Source organism: Typopeltis vanoorti, chromosome 4 (assembly GCF_054136105.1).
Source record: "Typopeltis vanoorti isolate ZY-2024b chromosome 4, IOZ_Tvanoo_1.0, whole genome shotgun sequence".
NCBI classification, from domain to species: Eukaryota; Metazoa; Arthropoda; class Arachnida; order Uropygi; family Thelyphonidae; genus Typopeltis; species Typopeltis vanoorti.
In genome coordinates this window covers 56,307,062-56,331,304 of record NC_143552.1, presented here as the reverse complement: position 1 = coordinate 56,331,304, position 24,243 = coordinate 56,307,062, and the positions used below count along the sequence as shown (strand labels likewise).

The window sequence follows — 24,243 nt, the reverse complement described above, 5'->3', positions numbered from 1 at the left end:
TTTTCTCCATCTTTCCAGTTTAGTTCCCGCTTCTTTTCTTGAATCTGCATAAAACATTGTTCAAGGCGCATTTTCTCTCACCTCCTCTGTTACCATCTCCATCACACTATTAAACAGAAACGGACTTAATGCTGACCCTTGATGCAAGCCAACTGTCACTTGAAAACTTTCTGTCTGTCCCAGACAGGTCCGAACACTTGTCTTCACATTTCTGTACATTTCCCGCACCAACTTGACATATTTCTCCGGAACCTTCTTCTCCCTCAGACACTTCCAGACTTCTTGCCTTGGCACTCTATCGTATGCTTTCTCCAGATCAATAAATGTCAGATGTAGCTCCCTTTGTTTCTCTCGATACTTTTCCATCATCTGCCATAACCCAAAGATAGCATCTGTTGTTGATCTACCAGGCATGAAGCCAAATTGTTCCTTTGCAATCTCACCTCCTTCCTCAATCTACCATCAAGAACCCTTTCTAGGATTTTCATTGTGTGGGACATCAACTTTATTCCTCTGCAATTTTTACAGTCTTGTGCATCTCCTTTACCCTTGTAGATGGGGACAAGAGTACTCTTCCTCCATTCCTCGAGTATATTTTCCTGTTGGCAAATTTTCATGAACAGGTCCCACAGCAGGTCAATTCCCTCTTCCCCCAGTGCCTTCCATGCTCCCACTGGAATTCTGTCGGGGCCCACCGATTTTCCATTCCTCATCTTCTTCATGGCCTCCGTCACTTCCACTCTACCGATGTTCTGCACCATCCCCTCAGAAGGCTGCCCATCTTCTCTGCGAGTCCTTGCATTATCCTTATTCAAAAGTCCCTCAAAGTATATTTTCCACCTGTTTCTTATGTCCACATCCCTCCATAATACTCTTCCTTCAGCGTCTTTGATCTGCCTCACATGTAAGATGTCCTTTGCTGCTTTGTTTCTACATTTCGCTAGTTCGCAAATTTTTCTCTGTCCTTCCTTTGTTTCTAATTGATCATACAGATCTTGATATGCCATGGCCTTCGCCTGTGCCACAACTCTCTTGGCTTCTTGCTTTCTCTCTCTGTACACCTCTCTGTCCTCTTCCACTCTTGACTCATCCCACTTCTGCTTTGCCTTCCTCTTAGCTGTCACTGCCACTTGTACATTATTATTCCACCACCAACCCTCTTTCTGCTGTAATCTTACCAGATGTCTCACTAAGCACCTCGATTTCACAGCTCAGGATTACTTTTGAATTATGTTTCCACCAATCTTGTACACTTTCCAGTCCATCCGAAATCCTCTCTAACACCCTCTCCCTAAAAACGATTCCTCACACTCTCCTCGTTTAAGCGAAACCACTTAATTGTCTTCATCCCATGGCATCCAGAAGTTCTTATCTTCGATCTTATTTTAAAGCCTGCGCACAGCAGTCGGTGTTGCTGTGCTACTTGATCTGTTGGAATTACTTTACAATTTGTCACAACCTTAAGATGTTTTCTTCTAGTCAAAATGTAGTTAACTTGTGAACTGTTGTTGCCATTCCTAAATGTTATCAAATGTTCTTCCCTCTTGTAGAAAAACGAGTTCACAATTGCCAGATCAAACGCTACTGCAAAGTCCACAACCCTCTCTCCTTCCTGGTTCGTCATTTTTACTCCGTGGCCACCATGCACCCTTTCACAGTCTCTATTCTGTCTCCCTATGTGTCCGTTCAAGTCTCCTCCGACAATCACCATCTCATTTTCTTCCAGTTCCCTCATTTCTTTATCTAACACGTTCCAGAACTCATCTTTCTCCTCTGCTGTACAACCAACTTGCGGGGCATATACACATAATACGACCACCCGCTCTTCTCCAAGACCCAATTTCATTCGCATGATCCTGATCCTGTCGATCCTTCTACCCACTTCCAGTACTTCGCCCTTCATTCTGCCACACACCACAATTCCTACACCATTTCTTCCCTCGTTATTCGCTCCAGAGTAGAACAATTTATATCCATCTCCCAGTTCCTTTGCCTTTTCCCCCCTTCCACCTTGTTTCCTGCACACATAAAATGTCCAACTTCCTCTTCCTCATCATGTCTGCCACCTCTTTTCCCCTTCTAGTCATGCTTCCAACATTCAGTGTTCCCACTCGCAACATCCTCTCCACCTGCTGGGCTCGCTTCTTTAACCGCACCCGCCCTTGATGCGGTAGCCCTCGTCCACTTCTCGCAGCTGTAGGGCGATGTGGCTGCGCGTCGCTTAAGGGGTACGCCCTAGCCCTTATATCACTTCTCCATCACAATAATGCCGGTATTCACTTTTTCAAACTCTGACAAAAAGCTTCAGATAACAACGAGCACCTTTCAAAATTAAAAGTGCATTACTTTAACACGGTTTGCTTGTTATGGCAGACAACTAATCTGGAAGAAAATAAAAGAAAACATTAGTTTGATTTTAATCAGGAGAGAATTCAAAATAGCAATCAGCATCACAGTTTTCTACCACTGTAATATTGTTAACCAACAATTCCACACACACGAACTCTCTCTCTCTCTCTCTCTCTCTCTCTCTCTCTCTCTCTCTCTCTCTCTCTCTCTCGCCATTAATTCTAGTGAAGTTGTTTTCAAATACTTCCACGTCACGTCCAAACTCCCAACAGCGCATTTGATCGCCATGACCTGCCGCTCTTTTGGGTAATGAACACCGTAGTTTCAAACACACACAGGAAAACTGCTTCCAATAATTTATGAACCTGGTATCCAAGGCTAAGACATCAATTCTTTTATTATACTCTTATTTTCTTAGCTCAGACATGCTCATTTCTCGGATGCTTTAACAGGTGGAATTGAACTTCATTTATAAAACTTTAATTTAAGTGACTTTCTTTGGTAAATGCATTCTTCGTTCTCTGTCATCCCACCTTCCTTTGTTTTGTTGGAAATCAGTTTCGCCTCACGTTCTTCGGGCAAACGGAAGAAGCAATCAGCCGATAATTAAGAAAGCCGAAGCTAAGATATAGGTTTCTTGTGCCAATAGGGAGTAGTTAGTAGGAAGCTTACCTGGAACGTGTTTCCCACTACATCTAGAAAAAAGACACACAGAACACTTCGATGCTACTTATAGAAGAACAAGCTGGCGACAAACAATGGGTAAAGAAGAATTGCTAGCGATGGTCTTACAATCTACCTAACGTGTTGATGAGATTTTTTTTTTCTAGTATCGATCTTAGAAGATTGTTTTTCTTTTAGGACATGCCTTGAAGAAAGAAGAAATCCATAAAAAAAAAGACTCGGTGAACAATCCAAGAATACAGGATTTTCCTGCATATGCGCGTTTGTAGCACGATCTCTACAGCAACGGACGCCCTGGTCGGGAAAACATAGGTGCGGATACTTTCTTGGATGCGACAAACATTGAGTTGAAGATGTGTTAGCGCTTCACTCTCGGCAACTTGGGTTTCGCCTCTGACAAAACAGACCAATCCTAGAGAATGTATGCATTTCGAAAACAAATCCTATATATCTGCATAGTACGCAGATATATAGGATTAATCTCTCTGTCTTAATTACAGTAGTTAATAAAAAAAGAGAGGAAAACTATGTTCTGTTTAGAGTAATTAATATATCATAGAACTGGCATAATTCTGTACACGACTGCTCTGAAAACAAGAAAGTCTTTAAGGAACCTGAATTTTCCCCAAGATTATGATGTAAATTCAACTAAAACTTTACTACTTCATTTGAATCAAATATGGAATTTGAAACAAAGGAAATCTCTAGAAAAAAATGCAAAAGAATATATACAAATCATGAAAATAAAGAGAGAAAATATTGTTTATCTGAATGCAACAAGAGCCTCCGCAGCTCAGGTGGTATAGGCCAACCCTATGGTTGAAAAGATTCCGGTTCGAATCCTGCCTTTGACCTTTATCAGATAACTTTAAATAAAATAAATTAGCCGGTCTCATAAAGATGCGAGGGTTTTTCGTTTCTCAAAACAGGAGAACTGGCCTCAACACACAAATCTACAGAAAAAAAATACTTGCTCTTAGGGGGATATAGCAGAGGAGTAGAGTGCCGGATGTATTAAATCTCTTTGATCTCTAATCCGAGATCTCTACCTGAGGAAACGATCGATGGGTTGAAGAAGAAAAAGATGTGACATAATGAAAGTGCTATTCAACTTAAAAAATAAATATGGTATAGAAATGATGTAATTTATGAAGACAAATGCATTGGGTTTATTTGGCCGTAACGAAATCAAGTAGTTTCGCTGCAGTTACTTGTGGCTTCTAGGTCAGGATGAATATTAATACAATAAAAAGGCTAACATTGCTAAAATACAGAATATGCAGGAACCTTTAAAATATAAATTAAAACGGAAACCAACCACGTAGAGAGTGGGAGCTGGCACGAGTCAGCTCTGTTCAGTGATCTGTGCAAGTTAGTTGAGCGATTTCCAAATATCACACAGGATCAATCGTTGGTTTCTATTGAGTGCGCCTTGTGAGAGGGTGACCATAGTAGATTCTTTTATGTTACGAGCAGCGAAGTTGTCCTGTGTGTAAGCCATGGAAGGAATAAATCTTCTATAAGTTCCATGACATCATCAACTTTTTAGATATCACCTCCACTCTAATTATTTCAGATGGAATGCGAAATTTTACAAGCGGCTATCTGATCTTGAAATGAGAAGCCCTCTGCCTCCTCCATGTGCCGACTTATTCATGGAAAACTTGGAAAATATCTACAAGAAAAACAAAACAACTACAATTTGGTGAAGATATGTAGATGACGTCTTTATCATCTGGAAATACAATGTTGCTGAGGTGCATGATTTTCTTTCGTCTATCAACTCCTTCCACCAAAAACTAAAATTCACTTTGAACCTTAAAAATGAAGGAAAACTAAGGAAACTTCTCTCTTAATGTATAACGCAAGCCCACTCATACAGGTCACTACCTACACTCATCCTCACTGGCTATATATACAATCTCAAAAGGTGTTATACATACGCTCAAAAAGGGCGATCTCTATCACAAGAGATGAAGAAAAACTCAAGGAAGAATTGCTCTCTACTCCAGCTACTTGTGTGCAACGGATATTCTATGAAAATTACAAAAATACTCTTTTCTACTCCTGGTCCACAACAAAATACTGACAGTCTCTGCAGACCTTTCCATCCCTTATATTGGTAGACGTTCGCTCAAAATCGCTAGTCTCTTCATTACATAAGAGTGACCTTCAATCCCATTTTAGCTATAAGAAGTTTATTTCTTTCACCTAAAGACCACAACCCTTTCTACACACATCCCATGTTGTTCTTGTGGCATTTTTTTAGATAGGAAAGACATCGAAGTTTGGAAATTAGACAGAAAGAGCATATTGGAGATGTTAATAACAACAGAGAAGACAGCTCAGGCTTATTTATTTTTTCATTTATTCAACGCACATCATAACATTGAATGGGCCATGAGCTCCATGCCCTGCACACAGAGGACAACTTCATTGCTCGTAACAAAAGGAATCTACAATGGTCACCAGTTCAGAAGGCACACTTAATAGAAACCAAGGATTCGTCCTGTGTGATATTTGGAAATCGCTTTTTAGATCTTTCGGCATGTCAGAACTATCTGCACATTACACGTGGTTTGGTTTCAACAATGTTCATACGATTTTTTTTCCTACGTACGATTTTGTTCTACATATTTTTATATATTTTAGTAATGTTATACTTCATATTAGCCTTTTGTTGTATTTTGCTGTTCGTTCTAACCCAGAAGAAAGGTTTCACCACAAGTATCTATGGCGAAACTAGTCGGTTTTCATTTTTATATTCTTATGTCTGAATACACCCGATGTATTTCTCATTATAATTGATTTTAAGGTCCACATAATCATTAAAAAATAGTGTAAAATTTGAGATAATTGAACGCAAAAAGTATAAAACAAATTGTACTTGATAAAGAGAGAAATCTCAAAACAGTAAAAGTTCTACATAAACTTTTCTACATCTGGCAGGCAATTCACCTTCTCGAAAAGATGCGAAGTGTCAGGTCAATACAAAAGATGACAGCCAACGTCTGAATTATTACACAGTATTTAAAGGATTTGGCAAGACAAGTGAGACTTTTGCTTTTTTGTTTTATGATCTTTGTCTGATCATAAGATAAGATATTCCTACACCCACATGAGTACCTATTACGTGTGAGAATAGGAAAATAGGAGAATGTAATGATTCTTGTGTCTTTTATTTTGTTTTCTATTTTTTTTTTAAATTCTGATTCAAATGATTATTGAATAAGAACAGAATTAATAAAAATTGCTATGCAGTTAATTGACATTGCAACAACTGAAAAAATATAATCAAACATCAATCAAAGTTTGGTCGAATTTTTTTTTCATATAGTAAATCAATACGCAACAGTACGAAGATATTTTAAATCAATGCGCTGGTTCAGGATAATTGTTTTAAAGGAACTTTTTTCAGGGGAGAATGTGCTTTAATTATCTGTACTGATATAAAATCAATTTTTGTCCATTACGACGGTTCAAATGATTTCATTATCTAACCGCAGTTATATTTGGTTTTTTCGCATGCAAAGTGTATTGTCGCGGGGGGGGGAGGCAATAGGAAAAGTAAGAAAAGTCTCTACAGACTTTTCTTACCAATCTTTTCTTGAAAAAAAAGTGCAGTTAATGGAAATGTTAAGTGGAAATTTCCCATAACAAAGAGGACTTTATTTCTATTTCCTATTTCTCCAAAGATTGGTTTACTTGCTTTGATTTGTTCAATAAAAATGTTAAACAGATCTTTGGAGTTTAACATTCCTTTGCAATACTGAAATAAACTCAGTAAATAAATTGAGTGCGCTATTGGAGAAATCCAGTTGCAAATAGTAAAATAGAGCAGTATGAAGAAAATTAGTGTATCCTTTGAATGAAAGGAGCGTTTTTTTTTCAATCTCATATTGAACGAAAAAGAAACCTTTACAAGGACTCAATTAACACACACACACACACACACACACACACACACACACACACACACACACACACACACACACACACACACACACACACACACACACACACACACACACACACACACACACACACACACACACACACACACACACACACACACACACACAGAGAGAGAGAGAGAGAGAGAGAGTAAACTCACCTCATAAAATGGTTTTATGAGGTGAGTATGCAAATTATATTCAAAAGACGACAACAAGAAGGGAGATGTTTAAAACCGTTTATTGGTCTTCTCAAAATGTTCAAGATCTGAGTTGAGCCAGTAGCTAGGGAGGATAGCCGAGTTGGTTAATTCTGCTTATACTCGGTGTTCCTATTTACACATAATTATTATTATTATGTGTGTTTTATGGTTGGTTTGTCTGATATCTGATATGTTTACAAAAGAAAGCACTTTTGACTATGCTATCGAGGCATAGTCAAAAGCTTTAAGATGGTCCAACGAGCAACTCTACCAATTTTTGAAACTGCAAGGAACATTTTGACTATTTTTATATTCGTGGATATAATCACTGGAATAATCTTCTTCCCAACAATCCTTCCCCAGATTTTAGTGTACATCGCAACGAGTTAAAAACCAAAACAAATTAATTCGTTCGCTTATAAAATATAGAGAAAGGTGAGATGCTTTGAAAGTAAATGCGCAATTCATATTTCACTTTACCTTATGTACTCTGCTTTCAAGAAACCACAATAGAAAATATGCCTGTGTTAATTATTTAAATGCTAGTTTATAATAAGACGTATCATCTGAAACAATCAGTTTCAGGAATGCATTTACTTTAAAACCTTTCATTGTGTTTAACCAGACAAAACTTCTGTCACATCCCATTAAATGTGTTATTCCAACAGGTTAAATATCGATGTTGTTAATTCATTATGCTGCCGAATAGATTTTTGTAGTGTTGATTTACCAATATAGCGGTTCATACTCAACGGCTGAGCTTTCATAGCAGCTGCAGTCTATAATCAAGACGCATACTACACCACAAAAGAGGTAATTGCTATCTTTTCACTATAATTCACTTCCATGTTTTGTTTCTCAAGAATTGATCCCAACATCCCAACCATGTTTTATATAAATTGAAAGCATTTCACGCACGCAAAAGGAATAACAATGGCAGTCAACGTTACTTTTGCATTTGAGCTTGTTCTAGCCCGTGCACAAATATTCGTACGAAATGGTCTGCGTGACCAGAATTCTGAATCATTCATTTTGCCTTTTGCAAAACACGAGACAGCACACAATGTGATCCAAATTACTATGAATCTTCGCTAAGAAAAAATATTTACTCCGTACATTAGAAGCATTGACATAGAAACAAACACCATGATAAAATACATTAAATGAATGCATTTTAAGTGAAATGAAAGACCTTATAAAAAGTGTAGAATGTTAAATGAGCATTCATGGCTTGAAAAGTATCTCCATTTTTTATTAATATCAGACACAAAGGATTGCAAGAGCTTATATCACATCAGTGCAGCCTATGCACTGATGTGATATAAGGGGTCTTCTTCCCCGAGGGATGTGTGAACTCACAGCGTAGATGGCTACGTTTTGTGGGATGCATTTTGTGTTCTTTACTGTCCAATAGTTTTTTTTTTATGTTGAACCCATACACAAGAGGTTGGTTAATCAACCTATAGTACGTTAGTACCGTGTATGAATAGTGGGTTGGGAAAATATAAACTTGTTTACATTTGACTTAAAAGACTATATATTGTATTGCTTGGGAAACACATAAGGAGGAAGACTGTTCTACAATGGGCAGTATTGTGGGTTTCAAAGCGTACTGTGAAGGAATGTTGAGCTGCAGCTGCACGTGTTCAAACGGACTTAGTACTGAGTGGGGGAACCTGGTAATTCTATTTCATACGAACATTTGCCACGGAAATATTTATAGAATACATAAATTTCTGAGATCAAACATTTGTGTGAAAGTGGGGGAAGTGAGTTGGTAAGAGATGAGTCATTTATCAACCTCATTGCTCTCCTCTATATTGAGTCAAGCATTTTGTGGGAGCTTTTAGGAGCCCCACTCCAAATGTGAGAGCAGTATTCAATAGCTGGGTGGATTTGTGATTTGTATAAGGTTAACAGCTGTTTAGAGGTGAAGTAACGTCTTGAGCGAAAGAGAAATCCTACTTTTTTTGGAAGCTGATGATGCAATGGTTGTGATGTGTTTATGCCAGGAGAGGCCTGTCAGGGTAATTCCAAGAAGAGAAATTTCATCTTGTCTGGAAATTTGAGTGTTATGAAAAATAATACTGGAGGGGGAGGAGGGGGATGATGGTTCTTTTTTGTGAGAAATAAGACAAAAGTAGCTTTTACTAGCATTGAAATTGTCGAAGTTATCTGAACCCCATTGGAGGACGACTTGGAGATCAGAATTGAAGGCAGTGGTGGTTGATGTTCTGTAGGTTGAGGTGAGTTGTGTAGAGTAAGGTTTGTCAAAGAAAGGGAGGAGTGCTGTCATCAGCAAAACTATGTATTGGGTTGGGGGTCAACTGAAGTAGGTCATTGGAAGAGGGTTGGTGACAGAACAGAACCTTGTGGAATCCCAGCATTAATTGAATGCTGAGAGGATAAGAAACAATCCACCATGTCTGCAGTTAGCAATCCAACTGCATAAATCCTGAGACAGACCAAACGATGTTAGTTTGCTAAGTAAGCCTTTGCTGCCAGCCCCAGGCAAAAGCTTTGGAGATATCAAGCGCAGCCACTTGAGAGTCACCAAACTTCTCCATGACATTTGTCCAGTGATGGGTGATATATGGGAGTAGATCTCCTGTTGGCAGTGACGGAATCCATACCGGTGGTTATTTATTAACTGGTTGCCTTCGAGGTAGTGTAGGAGCTGTGTATTGATTCTCTCCATTACTTTAGATAGGACTGAAGTGTGCTGGACAGAGTGGTAGTTTGATGGCAGTGATTGGTCACTCTTTTTAGGGATTGGTGGATCATAGGCCAATTTCCAAACCGCGGGATAAATACCAGTGGAGTAAGAGTATATACAGGCAACGTAGGATAGGAGTCAGTTCTTGTGCACAAACCTTCAGAACAATTGGAGGAATGCCATCAGGACTAGGAGACTTTTTGTGTGTGTGTGTGTGTGTGTGTGTGTGTGTGTGTGTGTGTGTGTGTGTGTGTGTGTGTGTGTGTGTGTGTGTGTGTGTGTGTGTGTGTGTGTGTGTGTGTGTGTGTGTGTGTGTGTGTGTGTGTGTGTTTAATTTGAACGATATTTTTCTGATCACTTTCTGGCAAAAGGATATAGGGGGGCATTGTATATTGGGCATCTGGAATGGTTGGTGGGGAATAGCCATTGTCAGTTATGCGTGCAGTGGAGGAAAAGCGTGAAGCCAGGAGATTATTTTTCTCTGTGGGTGATGATGCAATAGAGCCATCTGGGTATGATGGGGTGGGTGCAGTGTTGGACAAAAGTTATGACCAATTGCTTTGGCAAGAGACCAAAAGGATCGGTTGCAGTTTGGACAAGCTGCAAGTTTCCTGCTTTTTTTCTTTTTCAAATTGTTTGGGAAGCATTGATAGTTTTCTTGCAGCTATTTCGGGCTTGAGTAAAAGCACTAAAGGAGGATGGAGTTCTTGATGTGAGTCAGTTATAGTATTCTTGATTTTTTTATTTGTACAGTCTTAGGACATCCTTTGAAGAGCCAGGGTTTAGTTAGCGACTGCTGTTCAGAGTAGTGTGAAGAATGTATGTTTATATGCCAGCAAGGATTACTTCGGTGATACGTTCGGTCTATATGTTTATATGTTTGGATTAGATGGCCGGAAATAGTAGTCCAACAATGGGAATGAGGCAAGGCACAGAAGTTATGGAGGCTGTCCACTTGGCACTGTTATAATGCCAAACTACTCTTGTATGGGAGTGGCTGTGTAAGTGTTGTTGTTGTTGCATGTGGGGAGGAGATGAGCACTAGATTGTGGTCAGAATTACCCAGGGGACTCACTACATTCACTGTGTATATGGAAGGGTCATTGGTGAGGAGATCTAGAGCGTGGGGGATTGGTTCTGGTTGCCTGGTGATGGCAAATGTTTCAGAATCTCTGCCTGCTAGATCTGTACAACTGGAGCAGGAAAGCCAGTTGGTATTGTGGACATTACAATCTTCTAGGAGGATGATTTCACTGTTAGCGAAGTGGAATTGGAGAAAATTAATATTTAAGGAGAGGAAATTAAAGAGCTTAGAGTGGCTGTTGGCATTAGGGAAGTAATAGAGAGACAGCAAATGAATTTGACTGAGTGGGGAAGGGAGATTTTCAACCAAAGAAGGTCACAGTTGGGCGATCTAGGTGTGTGTGTGTGTGTGTGTGTGTGTATGATTACTATTATTTTAGAAGTTATAGAAATGCAATAGAAACTTTACCACTAAAAATAGACCATGCAATAAAGATGGCCTTATTCGGAAGTAATAAGCTACGCAAACAATTCCAAACTTGAACATCAATTCTTCTTCTTATTTTTACATTTAATATTTCTCAGTGCGACCTACAATTAGTTAAAAACGTTTGGCTTTCATTGCTCATTTCAGATCCATTCGCTGACTTAATAAACGTTCGTTCGACTCCGGCTTGAGCAATCTACACGCGTGTTTTTTGTGTTATCGACAGAAGGTTTTAAACGGTTGTATATTAATATCGTGGATATAACAAGGGTTAGGGTTGGATACACAGAAAACGACACTCTACTGATTAAACATGGAACTTTTCCATCCACTTTAGGAATCTAATAAGCTTCCTGAAAGTCTCTCACTGTAACGTGAGATTCAACCACCGCCTAAAGACATTCACAGTCATCAATGCCACAGTTTGTTGGAGAAAGCGGATTCGCTATTCACTCGGTCATTCGTGCCGTCTACTTTCTATCAAAAAAAATCCTTCCTTATTGACAGAAGAAACTCTTTAAAGCAACCATCGACATTGGAATATATATCACTTTTTCCAGATTTTATATATTTTTCTAGGCAATAATTCTTCCTGAATTCATCAAATGTAACGTGTGTTTCATCCGGATGTCAAACCCAGGATATATCACTGTTGCTACTACTGTCTAGCTTAAACTCTGAAATAAGAATTGCTGAAGATTTTCATTTTATACTGTTAAATCAAAAGGCCGAGTTAGCTAAGTTCATGGACGATTGCTCTTACTGCTGAGTTGGAAATGTTCTCTGAAAAACCTAAATTTTTAAATGATAAACCTGAAAAAAAAAACAATTGTTTTGATCTAACATTGGTGGAAGGCAGCTATTAGTTGTTTTATAAGAATTACACTGAAAGTATATGTTTCGAATCCTGCCGCTAGCCTCCGAAAAGGATGGATCGATCCAGCAGTTGGCTACATAGTTACACACTACGGTCACTTTCACATCGCGCAGAGGTGGAAAGCAGAGGATACTGGTTAGTGTGGCCTTGGGCTGTGATGCCTCAAACAGCGCACTTTTGCTTATTGATTCCATTCGGACAAAATAAAAAATAAAAGCGTCTGTCCTATCCGTGCACAAGATGCTTTGAACCTGTCCATCTACAATTTAACAAAATTTTTGAGTCCAAATGATAGGAATGATTTGCACCAGTTATAAGTGGATAAAGATAGGATGACGATAGCGGGTGTCATAATTACCAATAGAATAGTTCACACTCTTTTTTTGTTGTTGTTGTAAGGTGGTTGGTCACAGATAATTAAGTGAAGTTGAGTTTTAGAAGTAACATTACTATATTTTGAACTTAAATATGCATCTTGTCGAAGATGTGTGCGCTTCAGCGATACTCATAGTGAAGACTAAATGTTTAAAATGTTTCATTGCAAAGGTTTTCGTGTTCAAGTTGCTTTCATGTTCGGAAATCGCATATTACCTAGTACAGGTCCTGAATTCGATCAGCTGTTATGCTCGAAGTAGCCATAATATCGTCCTTGATATCCCGAAACTGGTTTATGATTATCTTGTGTGATTGATATCCAATTTTGAGTGTCAAAGGTATTTCTATGCAAGTTATACACATAAAGACAAACCGAAATCATATGAACCTTAAAATATTCATTCCAACCTCTCAAAGTAATCTCTGGGAGAGCAGGAAACGCATAATTAAATGTCATCGAATATTTTCCATTTCTAATTTCGTTTCATTTAATTTCTTTTCCAAATAATTTCTCACAAAAAAATATTGATCGAATTAATTGTCTCCCATAAACGGCAGTCGAATCAATGACTGAGACAGTTTGGCGTCTCACTCATTCTCTGTCAACAAAGCACGAGATTCTTGTTAAGATTTGCTCGATACTTATTGGATCGATACTTCTCGACATCATACAAGTTAGGAAAGGCTGTTCATCCTGACTGGTCACCCATAGGATTAACACGCAACGTTCCCACCTACAACAACAGACACACTTTGCTAAATTCGGGGGGACGGATCGATATAACGCGTTCGAATGCGGTTACAGTAGTATTTACGGAGTATATTAACTCGACTGGATTCCCTTGCCAACTCCGTAATCGAAACCGCTTTTATCAATATATTAGTGGTGTGTTAGAACTTGGCAGAATGTGATAAGGAATGCATCGTGGAGGGATCAGCCATCCACTGTAACTGTACGTCGATTCTGCCTTTACTCAAGCGTATCTAATTCCATTACTAGGATCACCCATTTCATGATGACCACGATTTCCTTCACTATGATCATCATGATGAATATCAATCCTTTATCACGTGATCCATCATTTCTTTTCATCATCATTTTCTTAATCATGATCATTTTTATTCAACTTCTTGATCATCATATGCGATCACTAATTGCAGCATTTCTGATACAGATACATTACATAAAAGGCGCATTTCTACATGGGATAGAGTTTTCGAAACGAGAAAGTTGTTTTCTGAAAATAAAAATAAAAATACACCTTCATTTCAGTTGTTGGCAAACTGCCAACGTTAGCACAAATGGTTGTGAAATAAATCTCTAGTCGGTGCGCAAATTAATTTGTGACAAATTTAAAGTATATTCTGCCATAAACTAATTGAACTTAAGTGCTGAAGTTGATGAAAATTAAAACTTCTTGATCCAGTCAAGTGTGATAAATTTGCATTTGCAAAGTCAGGGAATTTGAAGGGCTTCGAGTGCCTGCGACAGCTTCATGTATTTCTGTTCTTGAATTAAGTTTCCCTCTGCAGTTGTGTTGAGGCGCTGACAGGAAACCACTTCAAAACGCCGGTAAAGTACCGAGAAGGTTCAAAATGAATGCAGTAGAAAATGACTAAATTTCTCAAAAGCCTTGCAAGAAAAGAAAAGAAAAATATATATGTCTATAATTTCGAAGCCTTCTCCTTTTCGATATGGATCTGGATCCCATTCGGCTTCTTTGCCAGAGGTATTAAATACTTAGTAGGCTCCTGTCTTATGTCTTTTCATTGGCAATGATTTTTGCTGGTAGCATTACACTTTGGATTAACATTGTTAGACGCTATTCTTACTTTACAGTTTTCCGATGGATGTACCACATCTTAATGTCCAAAAGGAAAGTTTTTACCTGTAGCTGTCACAGTTTGAGGAGTTCTGAATGTTTAATAAGAGATATCAGATAATACGCTATATGATGATATTCTGCGCAATTGCCTTACTTGTACCTACAATCTTACATATCTCACTTTATGTATTACCATATATTTTACAATATCATGTACTTTCATTTTTTTAACAAGTTACAACTTGTTATCTGTAATATTATAAATTTTCTGTACTTTAAAAAATCTGCCATTTTTAAAATAGCAAGTAACTTATCTTTAATTGAAACTTACAAATAATTGCTAAGTCCTGGATGGAACTCGAATCCTGCACACATTTGCACTCCTTATGTTTGTTTATTTTATTATAATATTGAAAACAACTTGGATAAAAAACACAAAGGAAGAAATATATCATCTTGGTGAGACCATTGGGCAATGTTAAAAGTCAAAACCGGATACAATTCCTCACTGAAATTTCTCTGAGCAAGTGAAGGTTGTCAACTATCTAAATGAATCATGTTAATCTCAAGCCAATTAGAACAACTAACGTGTTTTAATCTGCAGTTGTTGTTATTATTATTATTATGTGGATCTCATCCACGAAAAGTTGTAAACCTTTACATAACCGGAGATCTTGATCCTGTGTGTGTGTGTGTGTGTGTGTGTGTGTGTGTGTGTGTGTGTGTGTGTGTGTGTGTGTGTGTGTGTGTGTGTGTGTGTGTGTGTGTGTGTGTGTGTGTGTGTGTGTGTGTGTGTGTGTGTAGAATAAACTGCTATAAAGAAGAAACAAAACACTAGATTATCGTCTTCAGACTAGAGGAGAGAAATTTTTATTGTCCACTTCAATTTTAATCTTTAATTAAAATTAGAAACTTCGATTTTTTAGTGAGAACAGTGGCTTAATTTCAGACCGGGGTAATACCTTTTTCCTTAACAGAACAGTTACCATCTCTTTATTTTTCCTGGCATCCTGCTGTAAACAAACGTTCAGCAAGACAAAGAATAAATAAGTTCCCAATAACGTAATCCAATGTCGCAACTTCCGGATTGAAGTCAAGCAAAATTAACTCCTTTCCATTGCGAAACCTTTTTGAGAGCAAACATCCGACACTTCATTTCCTACCAGGGATTAAAAGCCTCTTATGCGCATGTGTGGCTAGAAGTATGAAAGATGAGTTTGAAATAGCGTTGCAGACCGTTGCTCTCTTTTCTAAAAACGTTCTCCTATCGAGCCGTTCGGTGATTTAAATTACGTCTTCTTCGCATCAACCAAAAGGGAGTCGCACAGTATTCGCTTCGGTGATTCTCCCGTTTCGCGCTTAATTAGATAAGTGTTTAGCTGGTTCGTTTTAGCAAAAATGGTGTTAGTATTAGCGTCATTTTTGCATTGCAAAATGTTAATGTCAGAATGACAGTGTTAATCACATGGGAATGTTGTGATCAGTTTCAAAGATTTGCTCAAAAGTTATGGAAAAAGAAAAGAAAAGAGAAATTAGCAAATACTAATTTTCACTTCAGATGTATTTACATGCAGTCTTCAGATTCAATAACGTTTTACAAAGTGGATGCATTTATACACCAGCAACGTGTTGAAAAAAAGTGCAATAAAAATGAAACCGAATTCAAATTTTCAACTGAGATTCACTCAGTGAAATTTCAACCAGGACCGTTTTCCGGTCTTATCATATTTGGACAGCATGCTGTGTTGCATAAAAGGCGTCAAAAAAGTGTTTAGAAAAAAGAATTAAATGAAGAAAAGAATATTCTCAGCAAGAAAAGCATATTAAAAGGTAATTAACAATTAAAAACGAATTTATTCATGATCACATTCTGAGTTCAGTAATAGTGTGATGAACAAACGAAAACCACCAGGTTTTATTTTTGTCTTAATGAAATGCAAGCTCGTGACAAGAACAAACAAATTACTTTGACTGAAGGGTGTATTGTCAATTGACGTGGAAAGGTGCTGTCAGAAAGAACTATTGCAGTTTTTTTTTTATTTCCATATCGGTCAGTCCTGATGAAATTTCTCATTGACAGAACAGAACCCGAGTTAAGACTGCCCTTGTCATGTCATAAATATTTTAGGAAATAATTTCCGAATCTTTTATTATGCGCACTTTATGGTTAGCGATTCTCCATCGGTTTTTGGTATGGCTGAAGAGACCATCGATTTCTTCCCAAGATCTGAGAAATGCTGATCTAGACAGCCATGTTATTAATATTTAATCGTAATGTTTATTGATAACCGGAATAATTATATCGAGGTCACATTGGTAAATTAATCAAGGGCAAAGATTACTTCTCTTTCGCAAGAAGTTTGTAGTGATAATAACTCTCATATTATACCAGGAGGATTATGGGGAATCAATCGCTTTTTTGCTTCGCAGAACTTGTCGTTTCTTTACATGTGTGTGTGTGTGTGTGTGTGTGTGTGTGTGCGCGTGCGAATTTTCCACTGTACTAGGTAGCGCAGTGTCGCTGCTTACTTGTGCACTAGAAACTTAAGCTAGTTGGTTTTCTTATGATGCTTGTGTTGGTAGCAACATAAGATGCTGCTGTTGACAGCTGAAAAATTACGTAAATCACAGGAACAGATTGATCACGTGCCACCGTCCTGTGTACTGTTCTTACTGCCATCAGGTAATAGGATTCTAATGATTGTTTAGTAATTTTTCCATTCGAAATCTTTGATTGGCCAATTTTCAAAGTGAATGGAGCAAATGTCAGATGATCATCGAGTTAGAATATATTAAGGTAAGAGAAGTCGAAATAAGTTATGATCAACTTTCTTTGCATCTTGCGTATCTCCCGACTTTATAAGACAAATAAATCAAATGATAATCTAAATTTCGGAAAATATCAGAGAGGCTTATACGTTGCTCAAAGAAATACACATCGATATGCGAATATTTAAGTAATTTTAGAGAGGTAACCTACCATTTGGCTCTTTTAAGCAAATCTTGCAGTTGTCTTATGTGATAAAATGACTAAATATATCATATATTTAGCTTACAATTTTAACAATAATGGCATTGTCGCTGTCGAAGGTTTAATAAATTCTTATTACATCGTGATATCATGACTGGCAAACAGTAAATCCTTAACCAAACAACGTAATATCATTATCCCTGAACAAGAAATGATCGACCCCTCAAATTCAGTCCAGCCATTGCAAATGTAACAAGTTTTAAACTTAAAGCATTAGCTGACCAACTTTATGGGTTCAACCCACAAACCTTTGACATAACAAATGTCCATGATTCGTGGTTCAAACTTTTGAGAGGATAAGCTTTGGTTTCATATTTGTTTCAGATTAATTTTTTTAGCCAAGTTCAGTTTTGAAATCTTTCGATAATTTCTAAGGTTCTTCACAAATGTTCGGTAGGCAAAGTTCGACAAATGAAGTTTTTTTCTGCTAGTTTAGTTTTCGAAATTAAAACAACAACAAATATATATTTTGTTGTTTTTTTTTTGTTTTTAGGTGTGTGCATAGATGAGTGTGCAAAAAAAAAAATAAAATAAAAGCGAATAAATTAGTATGAGAGCGTTTAAAAATAATTTTCGCACTCTTACAATTACCATATTAAATGTCACAAATTCACCTTAGTATCACAAATGTTCAGTTATTAGGGATGTCAACGTTTTTTTTTTTTTTTTTTTGTGATACCTGGAATGCAGAAACCAAAAACGCGCTGTCAGAAATGTGATCACGCTTAAGTCTTCGAATAACTGATTGTTCCACTCACAAATATTAAATATTAAATGAGGTATTTAAAAAGAAGAGGTAGTAAATATCTCGGTATTTTATGCCGAGTAGGCAAAATATGTTTGCCTCTTGAAACTACAGGGTGGCCATAAAATAACTTTCCCTCTTTGGAGGCATCTGTAGCTAAAACCAATAAACGGAATGACACCAAATTTTATATTGAGACTTTTGAAAGCATGGGGAGATGATGTCTGCGAAAAAAAAAATAGTTCCAAACGTCGCCGATAGGGGAAATTTTGGCGCTGGCGGAGCCGAAAACAAGTGGATAAAAATGGAATAATAACATTTCGATAGTGTAAACGATAGCTGCGTCACTCATTCCAGCTGGATATGTGGCGCGTTGCAATGATAATAATACTACTACTAATAATAATTAAACTAAAATAACAACTTGTGAGAGAGACAGAAATTAATGTAGTGATCGAACTCACAGGAAATAATGTTTTTTTCATCAGAATCAGGGTCCGTCCTCTGGACCACATACACGATTTTCAATGTGCTGACTTTTCTTGTGTACAACACATTGCATCCGGTGTGCGACATGCTCTACAGCTGAGCACAAGGAGTCGGATTGTATGGTCATAACAACCGGCTTTATGTTCTCTTTCAAGACATGCAAGTTGGGAACGCCACCAACATACACAACGGATTTCAAATATCCCCACAGCCAAAAGTCACATCGAGTGATGTCAGGGGATCAATGCGGCCATGCCATCGGAACGGAAAGAACTGACTGATAACCCTCTCATTACTGAAATACTGGCGTAAAAGGCGCAGTACTGAACGTTCAATTTGTGGCCATGCTCCATCCCGCATAAAAATTATGGAGTCCACACATTGTCTTTGCTGCGATGCAGGAATCACAAAATTTTCCATCATTCGTCAATAAATCTCTCCAGTAATGGAGCAGGTTACAGGATCTCTAAGGGTAATACGCTCAAAAAAGTATGGTCCTATTATGAAATCGGCTGTGAAGCCACACCACAGCGCCAAATTTTCCCATATCGGCGACTTTTTGTACTAAATCTTTTTTTCGCGGAATTCATCTCCCCATGCCTTCGAAAGTCTCAATATAAAACGTGGTTCTCATTCCGTATATTGGTTTTAGCTACAGATACCTCCAAAGAGGGTAAGGTAATTTATGGCCACCCTGTATAATTGGTAGCTCAGTTGGCATAAGGATAATATTTGTTTACCACACAAACTCTGGTTTCGAATTCCGCTTAAGACATGGATGTTTGTAAGATTTGTCACAACTTCCGGATTAAAGTCAAGCAAAATTAACTCCTTTCCACTGCGAAACCTTTTTGAATCCAGGGAACATGCAGCCTTCTCTGGTCATATTTGCCTAACTCTTGGAGCTTATAACGATTGGTATTTAAATCAAACAAGCAAACAAAAAAACTTGCATGTGTTCCCTGGCCCTTTTGTATCTTATGCGATGTAAACAAACACATTTCGAGGACGATCAATTCTAGCATCTGCGTATGAGACCAGCTAACTTATCATTGATGAAATGCCCGTATTAAAAATCCTCGTGTTAGCAACAGGATTCAAACCCATTCTTTCCAAGGATAAACGTTGCCACGTTCTTGTGAGTGAGGTTCGCAGACACATAACACTAATATAAGTTTGCATCCTGCAATGCAGGCAAACCGGGCATTAAGAGACATCCGATTAACAGTCATAATAAGATTGACCTCATAGCCTGAGTGCTTCGGCCGTAAATCCAAATAAATCAAACCAAACTAATATAAAGCGAAATACTTGGATGGCTAATATCAAAGCAGCTCATCTGGTTGGTTTGTATTTTCGTAAGTTTTTTTTTTTTTTTAATGCCGCGGAAGATTTTTAAAATTTCAATTTTACGAAAGTAAGCGAACAATCTCAACTTTATATTGAGGATTCAGAATGTTCGCTTATTTGATTATAGAAACCAAATATTTTCTTTTAATAATTTTAAATCCTCAAATAAGTATTGAAATTATCAAAGAAAGGCGTTTAAATATATAGAATAAACAAAATTAGTTGAAAAAATCTCGCCTTAAGTAGAAGGCAGCTTAATATTTTCATACGTTTTCCCAAGATTTGAAGCAATAGATGACCATATGAGTAATCCACAATCTCTTTACGTTTTTAGTTATTGTAGGTTCTTATAATGTTGAAAGTTTATTTTTCACTTGGTCAGACTATAATAAATTTAGTTTATTCCTTTATCCAAGTGTGTGCAAACAAAGTTTGCGCCTGAAAGTATCTTCAGGACTAGGGTAAAGTGGTACAACACCGGGCAACTCCTTGCAAAGGCGGAGCAAGCTACCAACACGCCTATCTCAGTATCTCCCATAATGCAAAACACATTTCCTTGCGGAAATGTGTTTTGCATTTTCCTTTCGACCTCAATAAAGGTCGAAACTAGTCTGGGTAGTGGCCGTTCCCCTAATGCATAACATTATACATAAATGTGTTTTGCATTATGGGAGATACTGAGATAGGAGTGTTGGTATCTTGCTCCACCTTTGCAAGGAGTTTTCCGGTGTTGTACCACCTTACCCCAGTCCTGAAGATACTTTCAGGCGCAAACTTTGTTTGCTCACACTTGAATAAAGGATTAAACTAAATTTATTATAGGTTCTTATAATGTAAATTAAATTCTAAATCTATGTTAAATTTATATAAATGTTCTTGTAAGGATATCAAATACGTTAAACTGCCTTTCGATTTACAGAATTTACAGAAATTATTTACATTATAATTAAGATGACCAAACCTCACTATACAGTGAGAAGTACGACTGTTCTGTTATCTAATATTTTTATATGTTGATCACTCTCGCAGAGACCGCTTCGCCGTATAATCAACTAAATGTTTCTTTCCAGTCGATAGCTTTCAATCAGTCATGGATCTTGTGGTTAATTTCCATTACAGTAACTGGCGGGACCGAATCTACTTAAAACCGTTTCTAAAAAAAGAGTTCTATGCAAGTTCGCTTTCTCTGTTCTCTAGATTTGCTCTGATCCACATCGCTTAGTAAAAAGTGAAGCATAAAACAGATTCGCTAGAACTGAGAAGGTCAACTTAACACCTCAAAGATTACAATCTTGCAGCTTATTTTGGGAAACTCTTTTAGCAATGAATAATAGTTAGGATATTATGCAATTCATTATTCGCTCTTGTGATAATCGTTTTGGGCTGGCACCTTGGGGAATTTGGCATAAGGACAATATTTGTCCTTATGCCAAAGACCCGGGTTCTTAATTCCTCCCGGATACCAGGAATTTTCCCTTTAACCAAATTCAAGTTAGATGTAGTTGGGGAGAATTTTTCAACCTCACAGGTAAGATTGAAAAGTTGAAGTTGAAGACAAGTTGAAGTCTTTTCTTCGAAATATATAAATAGAGCTAATTTATATAATTATAAGCTGCTATAAGATTTTTCTTGGGTTCTTTCGGACCACTGACAATAACTACAGTAAGATCTGAATATTATAATGGAAGAAAACATTTTGTCCCCATTTTTTTACAATGGTTCATTGTGAGGCAACTCGTAACATAGATTAAGTACATCACCATGATATCAGAATTGCCACCGTGAACCCATTTCTCGGCGTAAACCTTATTTACTTTTTCAATTTAAAAATTATGAATTTTTTATCTTATCTAAATCAAGAAGGTAGCCATGATAGAAGAAAAGCTTCACCGAGATGCTTATTTATAGACAAAAAAGTGAGTGCATATAGTTTTGATCAAAAACTGAGTAGTTGATCCATGATTTAATCAGTGTGATAAATGTTAGTAATAACAAAGTTAATTACGAACTTCGTTTACTATTAACATTCAGTTTGATGTTTAATTTGCCAATTACTCGCAGGAGAAGATAGAAACTGGTTGCTGAAAACAACTACCTAACAAGCAAACAAGTTATTAGCAGTAGGTTATTAACACGAGAAATCGTAAAAACTACAACCATTATCCCTTTTCTTTCATGCTGTCGTTCATTATTACAGAATACGGGTGTGGTTCCAGTATTTTCCGTTAATGAAACATTGACCACACCCCCGTATCCAATGAACATTCGGTTAACTTAATGAAACATGGAAATTCATAAGCGCCCGAACATCAGATAAATCATTCAACCCGAAAAAAATAACATTCAATAAATAAGCCAGATTTTATGTATGTTTTAAATATTAATTGGCAAAAGCAATGGTTTAAATACTTAAACACTGGTGCTCTATAAATCAATAGCTAACAGCATACCCATTTATTTTCTATGGAACAGCCCAGACGTGATTGCAGTTATACAGAAGCCACCTGCCTAATACTGCTGATTCGGATATATTTGCTGCAGCAGAACGTTTGCTCATGAAGCAGACTTCGACTATAATAATGGATCTCACCTTTGTACACCTCTCACACAAAGGTGCTAGGGTTTTCTCCTCTCAGAAACTGGAGATTTTCATCCCGTAAAAGAAGCAAATAAGCCAGAGAAACACACGCGATGAACAAACAGAATATATTAGCCTCACAGTCGTAGTTGCTTCGACTGTAATTCCAACAAGACAAAAAACATAAAATATTTCATCAGAATGAATGTGAATGAACTACCTTTTACTCAGTTTAAATTCATAGAATCTTAAATGCAAGCTCAAATTAATATAGCTAATACTTAATTGTATTCTGATAATTCCTGCAGACGTTATTATGTCTCAGATCATAAAATATGATCGTTAAACTGATTAGATTTTTACATCAATACACGTACCACTGGAAATCCCTCTTGCAGCTGCTGCCCCCCACAACCCAATTAGGAAAGGTGGGCCTTGAAGATGGATGGATCAATACACATTATTTTGTTTATCGACAAAGTTTTTATTAGAGAGTTAGTAGCCAATATTGCAACTACCTCATGGGGATTGTTAACTAGAAAGCACACTGCGCTACTAGCGACTATGAGTAAAGAGATACAGCTTTATAATCTAATAGCCAGGATTTCGTCCTGCTGTTTTTCTCATAAGGAAGGAAGTGTGCCTTTCAGTAGTGGAATAAACAAAACAAAACAACAGTTGCCTCTCTCTCTCTCTCTCTCGACATTAGAACTCCGTTTGCCGACTCACTCCAAGATGGCAAATTGAATAAAGCGACAGCCGAATTGAAGAAGCGTTTGTTTCAAGAAAGTGAAGTGACCTTATAATTCAACTTTCATGGAACTCTACTCTGAAGTTGTTTCGGAGTCGGAGAAAGCCTATATGAAAAACATTAATCGAATAAATAAATATGGGCTAGAGCGATTCATAGTTAAACTGGAGACTTAACTTTGGCTCAAAACTCAGATTTTATTTAAAAAATCACATAGAGTAAAACATCTGTAAGAGTGAAAAGAAAAAATTGAAAAATGATTATGCATTTTAAAGATACAATTACTAAATAAATTTGGAGGATCTTTTTTTTAATAATTCTCAGAAGTTTGTCAAGTGTAGTGGAAAGTGATCTTTCAGAATTTGAACTACTTTTATTTTATTTAATAATATTCTAACATTGACCCTATGCAAAAGAGGAAACGAAAATCCGAGAAAAACAACAATCAGCGAAAAGGATACTAAGATTAAGGGAAGATGTGAGAAGGGGAATTCAAAATGGAACACTTGAGTCTGAGAATTGAACATTAATGTCCGTATTCTTATTATTAGATGTGAAACTGGATAAAATACAAAGAAATCTGAGTTCATAAGTTACAGATTCCAAATATCAACGAAGAGTGTTTAAAAAAAGCTTGAAACAATGAAAAAGGATATCCTTTCTCTCGATTCTGCTGTTTTTTGTTTGCATTTTATTTTCCATTTATACAAAAATATCACAAATCAGCAGCGATTTATTCAAATAAATTTGAAAGTAGCTGAAGAAACAGTTGAAAGAAGGGGAAAAAAGCTTCCATCGGATAGTTT

At 37.2% G+C, this 24,243-nt stretch overlaps 1 protein-coding gene across 1 annotated transcript in view; it reads right to left on the bottom strand.

The window, feature by feature from the left end:
• LOC150107323 (uncharacterized) overlaps positions 1-24,243 on the bottom strand; it is a 361,006-nt gene that overhangs the window by 74,906 nt on the left and 261,857 nt on the right. The window lies entirely within an intron of this gene.